Raw genomic sequence first — 8,155 nt, 5'->3', positions numbered from 1 at the left:
GAAAAGGAAGATGGGGGCAGGGGAGGGGTGTTCTAGGATGAAAGCAAGTGCTGTGATGCTGCGCACAGGAAAAGAAGATGTTAAAACAAGATACTCTCTTATGGCTGTAGTTGTCTTGAGACTATTTCACAGATTGAGACTAGATAAGTAGTGGGGATGAGTAGAGCTGGGTGGTAATTGGCAGGGATAAACATGTTTTGACACCTGCCTGATACTGCCACGCCTTTAGCTCACACTAATGTCAGACTAGAGGGTTTTTTTTTTTGTACAAGTGCTAATGCACATGCATTAACAAGAGGGAGTAAAATGATATGTTTCTATGCATCTGTGTGTACATATGTGGATAGTGGTGTTAAAATGATATGTTTCTATGCATCTGTGCACCTGTGTGTACATATGTGGATAGTGGTGAGAGGCAGAGGAGAATCATTTGGAGAATATAGTCATCCAATCTTGAAATAACTACTAGACTATAGGCCAGAGCATGAGGAGATCTGATAGAGATAACAGAACCTCTCATAGAAGTAGTTCCATAATGACCCCTTCCTTACACCAGCATTGTACATTTATGAAAGGGATGTTGTGGAGGGTTTGGGGGCCAGGGGATGGACTTGCTGGCAAGTTTTCCTTTTTTCTTGTTGAAGAGTTCTGTCAAAATACTTAACTTTGCTGTGGATTGCCGCCACAGGTTGTTGGCTTGGAAACAGTAAAAATGAATTATATCCATGCCACATGAGAGGAGTTTGTTATTGCTTTTATTTTTTCTTGACCTTTTTTCAGTGCTATAGTCATTACTGAAGTCCTATATTGAGGGTTCATCATTCAACTTTCTTTCTCTTTAATGCATGTACTCATGTCAGAGAACAGAGCCCTTGTCTTTTGGATCTTGATTTAAACACTGCCTTAAAGTTGCATAGTTGTGAAAGGCCAGCTGCACTGCTTGGTTACCCCAACACTATGTGCTCTATATGCAAGTTCCTGCACAAAGCTCAGACTGTATTCCAGCTTCTTTCTTTCCTTGTGTGAGGATGAGCCTGCGGGCTTTAGCTATCCCGCACTGATGAAAAGGAAAAGAAAAAAGCAAATGTAAACTAAAATCAAAGGCTTTATTATAAGAAAATTCATGAGGCACTGACCTATTAGGTCAAATTTTCAAGTTTGTTTGTTTTTTTTTATTCCTTTCTTTGGGTTAGAGTATCTGCAAATCATTGTGGATATCTTTTTAACAAAATCATACACTATGGATGCTTTAATGATTGGTTTACTGGTAATACGTAAGCAAGCATTCTCATCTTGCAATGCTCTGCATTTCATAGCTGGAGAAACTTTGTCACTCCTGTCAGCAGGATGCAGAACGGTGATGATTAGGAATGTAGGTGTCCACAGTCTCAGTTTATCGCTGAATATTGAGTCGATTCAAGACTCAAGATCTTTACTGTCATATGCACAGTAAGACAGTATTGTTATACTATACAATTAAATTCTTAATTTGCCAGTCTCCCTTCGATAAAAGATAAAATCGGAAAATAAAAACTGAATTTGATACTCAAATCATCAAGACAGTTAACAGTTGCTTGGCAACATAGGTGAAAATAATCCCAAAGCCATCACCAGATTTTAATTAAAAAAATTAAATCCTAATTGGAGCACTCTGGTTAAATGACATCTCCTTTTTCCAACTGCGAGCTGCACTTCAAACAAATAGAAATAAATGCTAAACTCTCATGTGAAACAGCCAAAACTGTTCTAACTTAAGCAGAAATACTTTGTTCGTGTAGCACTCCATTAGCACTTAGTAAGAAAATGACTGAGACAATCTGTTTTTAGGGCCTTTAAAGCTTTATTGCCCATATACTGGAAAATAAAAAGTACTGAGGCGTCTCTTTCTTCACTGAACTGGTGCTCTACAATGACAGACGTGCCTCTAATTAACATGACTGTATTTAGACACCTTTTATTTTGAGAGTAGATATGTTAAAAAAAAACTTTGTTTCTCATGGTGTTATGTTGTTTGTTCCCCATTGCTGCTGAAACACTGACATTTCCCCATTGAGGGATCAATAAAGTACCTACCTACCTACCTACCTAAGGTAACAAACAGGGAGGGTCTATGAGTGAAGGCTGCTCAGACCTCTGAAGTGCTTTCTCATGCAAGACTCTCTCCTTTGCTCACTCCACTCAGCTGACTGAGTAGATAATAAGAGTCAGGAGGTGGCCAGATTACAGCAGCAGCTGATCACTTTATTATTCACACAGAAGGGTGCCAGAGCAGAAGTACCAACAGAAAAACACACGACACACTTTCATTCATTATGGTGGCTGTACAGGCAGTTCCTCTCTCTCACCTTTATGTTCTCTAAATGGTCAGTCAGGAGAAGATCCACTAAATAACAGACATAGTGAAAGAACAAGAGTGTGTTTAAGGGATTCATGTCCTGGTTCAATCTGTGCCTGCCTAAGAAGATTGTACTGTAATTTCTCTCATTCCTGGTGTCTGTCCTGCACAAATTATCTGTTAGGATCCGTTCGCACCAGTCAGTGTGCGAACGAGGAAAGAGGCGGACCCAGGTAGCCGGCTTCGGTGCATACAGTGATTTATTAAATACAGTGAACAAGGGAATGACAAAAACAGAGGGAAATGATACGTAGTCCTGTAGATAAATAACCGGGTGTCTGACCAACCGCAGGAGGTGAGGAGATGAAGAGCTGGGCCGAGCTGCGTAGGTGGGGTCACTCCTGGGCTGGTCGACAGTGCTGGTGGTTACTGAAGGTAGGGACAGAGAGATGAAGGCAATAGTGGAAAAAGATAGGCGACTGTGCATTGACCTGCCTGGGAGGAGAGAGTGGAGTCACGGTCTGGAGGAACAGTCCTTCGGGGAAACACAAAACAGTAGCTGGCTACGGGAATAAATACATACAAAAACAATGATAACGCATGGAGTAAAGTTGGCCTAATGACTAGAAAGAACTGGCAAGTGACTGAGGAGTGAAACCAGGTAATATAGTGAGTGACCTAATCAAGTGCAGCTGGTGATAAGGGAGTGAGGAACAGGTGAACGTGATAAGAGTAATGGGGCAAGAGACAGTAGGAAAGGTGAGGGAGGCAGAGCGGCCGAGCAAACCTGACATTATCAGTATTACTGCCTCTTGTCTTTTCTCCTTTGGACCTGTAACTCTTTTAGTCTTTTTATCTCTGTCTTGGTCTGGCTGTGGTTTACCCTCCCACCCCCAGATCCATCCATCTGGACATGTGTGCTAATACTGTCATTGCATCAGGGAGGGTAACAGCGTATTAGACAGAGCTTGGTGGTAGTAAGGATCAATTATGATCAATAGGGTTAGTCTAATGGACACTGAGAGTATCAGTGATTCCCCATTGTCTGCTCAAAGGTCCCATCATTTGTGACTCCTCACACATGCACACTATCTCTCTCAAACACACACACACACATAGATACACATACCGTTTCTGTTCTGTCTCTGCTGATACAGCTACTGTGCAGAGTGAGCACTTTACAGCTGCCCATTTTCTACTGTGTGAAAGGTAAATACATTAGTATTTATAAGGGCCTACACATATGGGAAACAAGCTACTACTTCAGTGTCAACTGTAAGACAAAAACCTTGACATCACAAAAAGAGACACGTAGCCGTTTTTATTTCATCTCCACTTTCATTTTGGCTCAACACATGCTGAGATTTTTAGCGCCCAGACCATTGTATCAGCAACTATTCAATGTCCCTGTGTTTGCTGGGCAGCGCCAAAGTGAAAGTTGAGACAGCTTCAACAACCACTTCATCATACTTTGAAATTTAGATATATATTTGAGGTGGTCACACAAGTGAAACCTTAACACCTTCCTAGAGAGAGAGAGAGAGAGAGACTACTGAGAATGTACCCCATTATCGTCATATGTACATGATTGTAACATCTCGTTCCTCTCTGTGACGGTCAGCTTATCCCCCAGCTACTTAGTGTAGCCTTTCAAATAAGAAGCTATATACACAGCTGATTTCCAGAGTTGCTGGACAGCATGTCATACAAACCAGGTTCTTTCCAGCATAACCCATACCTTATGTTAAAAGAGGCATGTTGTGCTGCTAGTGTCTAATGCAGCCTTGAACCACTAACTTCGAGCGAAGATGAACAGCGGGCTGCAGAGTTCTGGTAAGCTCACTTCTTTCTAGCTCTACACTCCCAGACATTTTTCATTTTCATACTTACAGTCTTAAACCCCAGAAAACATGAGGAAATTTATCTGATTATACTGTGATTCTTACCTGAACATTTCAGGCTTCTATCTTCATTATTGGCCAAGTAATGGCAGAAGCTATGCATTAATTGGGGTTTTCAATGCTAAATTTAAGTGGCCGTCACATCCGGAATGTGAGTTTTGTGTTTTCACCGTGTCTTGTATGGTTTTCTTTTGTTCAACGTTAGTTCTCTTAATAAAGAGACGGTTTTGTTTTACACTTCCTCGTCTGGCCATTTAATTTAGTTCACCTAACACTTTTCGGCCGCATTACGCGCGTCGTTTCTGACAGCTGATGATCCTTCCAGCCATTTGTCCGTAATCTTGCTAACCAACGAACACACATGGAATCAAAAACATAACCTCCTTGGTGAAGGTAATCATATGTGCTATCGGTCTTCTTTCTGAACCAACCTCACAACACATTAATTAATGCACATAGTTTTACACAGTCTTTCACCTATTATCTCAGCCTTGCCAAAGACAGAGTGGTTGCTTACAAGGAGTACGTAAGCACAGTGTGTGTTTTAGATTAAAGATAAAACTGCTTTCTGTGTACAGTCACCTTGATCAAGCCTCCAGGCCCTACGCTGTAGGTTCCAAGGAGACCTGCAATGAGAAGTTTATTCCTCTCTTTGGCTTCTCTAACTTTCCCCTGGTGTAAGATACACTTCATTTCAAATTATACTGAAAGTGTTGTTCTTGTCTCAAGCTCTCCACTCAGCACATCATTTTATTTCATTGAAGGAACGATGATACTACCAAACTCAGACAGAGCAAGGCACAAAGTACTTTCATTAATGGGGGCTATTCAGAAAGTTGGCAGAAACATTTAACACTGACTGCTTTCCCTATATTAGTTTACAAAAAAGCACCCAAAAGATAGTGACAGACATTGATAAGATAGTGTTTTGGAGTTCATTCCTTTTAGTGGTAGCTCAAGCTACTGGAAACACATTTCCTATTACACAACCTACTTCTTTTTTTTTTTTTTTAAATCAATGCATTAAGACAAAATGCACTTTTAGCTATTCTATTTTTACCAAAAATGTACTAAAACTGAGTTTGTGCCCTTGTAATAAAATTTTGGTTGTAAATTGTTTCAGTGCCAGCCACCATGGCTGCAGAGGAGTGTCCATCGAGGAGAGATGACCTTCATTGTGCCTCTGGTGACAGAGCTAAATCAAAGCTGCTGCTTGTTTAAGACAGCCACTGTACACTGGCTGCATGGCCCCTGGTGAATTACTGATACATGAAATGACACGACCTCTGTTACTTTGCAGACAGCAGGGCTGGGGTAAGGACAAAACAGATCAAGTAAAAAGAAGGAGGTAGGCATGAAGAAAACTGCAAAAGATTTTAGTGTACGTTTGTACATACATGATATTTAAAATAGTGGGGACAAGAGAAACGGATAAAGAAACCTAGCTCAGCTGGAAGGAACTTGAATGTTTGAAGTCTTTTTAAACTTGTTAAACTTGCAACGAGATCGCCAAATCGCTTCCTCTGTATGTCTGTGTGAGCTTGGATGTCAGCCTTTGACCAGTATGAATTTTACACCTGGAAATTTAGGATAATTTTTAAAAGTTAGGCATTTTAGTTAGTCTTTGCATTTTTACAGGAATGTTTGAATGTACTCACACTAGGCATGGTTATCTTGCACCATGCCTGAGCACAACTGAACCCAGCTTCTTCCGAGGGGGCCAGGGGATGGCACAGGGTGATCACACTAGTCAAATGAAATGGACTTTGAGGTCAAATGTGCTGGGGCACGGTATGGATTGCCTATACTGAGTTCTTCCTAAGTCACCCTAAAACTCCCCATAAGTGACTTTCGTTCCCGCAAAGCAGTGTGCTCTCACTGTTCCATCCCCACAAGTACATATAAACAGTGAGTCGTGCAATTGTGAGGACACTCATTGACATAATGTAGTCCCTAACCCCTTACTCTTCCAAGTTTTAACTGGTACACACTACTTTGTGTCATACTTCAATTTAGTGTTGTTCTATCACAGGTAGATGTGAAAAGTGCCTTTCTTAGAAGTCAACTGGAAATAGCAGCCTGAGGCATCTGTCACCTACTGTACTGTCCAGCTGTTACAGGCACACGGACAGCAGTCAGAGATCTACATGATCTGTAGTTTTGTTTGTTTAATTTGATTAGCGCTCTTCAGAAAGTCACAAAATCTACAAAGGCACAAGTGAATTCCTGAAGTATTTTCCCACGGTGGTTGAGAAGTGCCAGCAAAGTGTTCTTTGTGTTCTGTTTGTGTTGGCCTTCAGCAACTGTGGCTGTGCTGTGGCTGTGGATTGTCATCCAGGCTTCTTATGTCCAGTTATGCTACAGGAAGAGAGAGAGAAATTTTTCCATTCAAATGGGTAATAATGATTATTTATACAGCCACATTTATCCAACCTGGCTCCATATTATACCATGTTCACACAATGTGATTGACCATTTGCTAAAGATGGGCGTTCTGTGTATGGCTCATTCTGTATTAAGAATTCCAGCTGATGTTTTCAGAATGAGATAGGCAGGACTCATAATAATGGAATTCCTGCAGCCTGGATACACAGCAGATACACACACAAACACACCACAAATTGAGCTTGTGATCTTTTCAGCCTCACATTGCTTGGCGTGGTTATTATTCAACATTTTAGATATTAAACACACGCAGTGCTCTGCGTTTCCACCTCCAGTGGTGCTTCTGGTCCTACTCAGGACATGTACTTCAGCCTACTGTAACGTGAGAAAAACCCTGCAGAATGATTGGAAGGCAACTACCAAACACCCCAGTCCTTTGTGAAAGATGGTGATCCAGTTGTTCCCGCTGTTGCTTTGGAGAAATAGTTTTATAGTTGGTATAGACATAACTAGGCACAATGTGAACGTTCTGTCCAGTGAAAACCTTTTCTCCCTGTTTTCACTGCAGGTAATGGATTACATATTTTTTATGGACTAGGGTATTTTTAGCTCTTCAAGTTCTGCAGTGTTTGTTGCTTACAAAATATTTTTTTAAAAAGTCAAAACTGATATAATTATTTTTTTATCTGACAGTGAAGTATTTTGATGTAATCTACATAAATGTACACTCAGTAAAAAATGATTTTACAGTGCTTCTCACCAGTTTTATGCAGACATTAATCAAAAAGCCATGTGTGGACTGTAAATGCTTGACAAGCCGTTGCTGCTGCTGTAATGTATAATCTAGTGCCCTACACTGAGCCAGTTCTAATGCCCTGTAGTGTTAGACCTTCTGTGCGAACAGTACAGAACAAGGTGCAGCAGGTAATCTTTTGGCAGCGTTGATTTTCTATCATTGACGTCATGCAATGTCATCATCATGGAGGGCACTCATGGCCCCGCCCCACACCTGAGTTATTGTGTGTCCCCACCCACAGACTGAGCCTTTGATGGGGTGGATCTAGAAAATTTTGGATGGGGAGACCAGGTAGGGGCACAGACTCAGGAAGGGGTGGTACATTTGAAATACATTAAAAAGTAAATAAAATCTATGTTTCTATGAAATAAAATAATATACAACACATTATTAAAAATCAAATAGTTTTTGTGTTATTTACTCCTGGCCAGGGAGGGTTAGGGTTATTTTGACTCTGGTAAGGGTAGTACCAGGGGTGGCCATTCAAAATCTGGGGGTGGCCAGTGCCAACCCAAGCCTGTGCAGCCAATTTTGCTTTCTATTAATAAATTGTTATTATTCATATTAAAATTGAAAACCTTTTCGTAAGTCATACCAGAAGCGAGACATGAGCAGTAAATGCGGTGTCTCTGTTATCAGAACATTCTGTCTGCCAGCAGGCCAGCTGTGTCCAGATAAAGCGTATTCACCGGGCTGCCCGTCGGCAGAACTGTATTGAACAAAAATAGTTATCATGTA

The sequence above is a fragment of the Monopterus albus genome, unplaced genomic scaffold, assembly GCF_001952655.1.
Source record: "Monopterus albus unplaced genomic scaffold, M_albus_1.0 scaffold4.1, whole genome shotgun sequence".
NCBI lineage: Eukaryota > Metazoa > Chordata > Actinopteri > Synbranchiformes > Synbranchidae > Monopterus > Monopterus albus.
The sequence above is the reverse complement of the archived record's forward strand: the minus strand, read 5'-3'. Positions refer to the sequence as shown.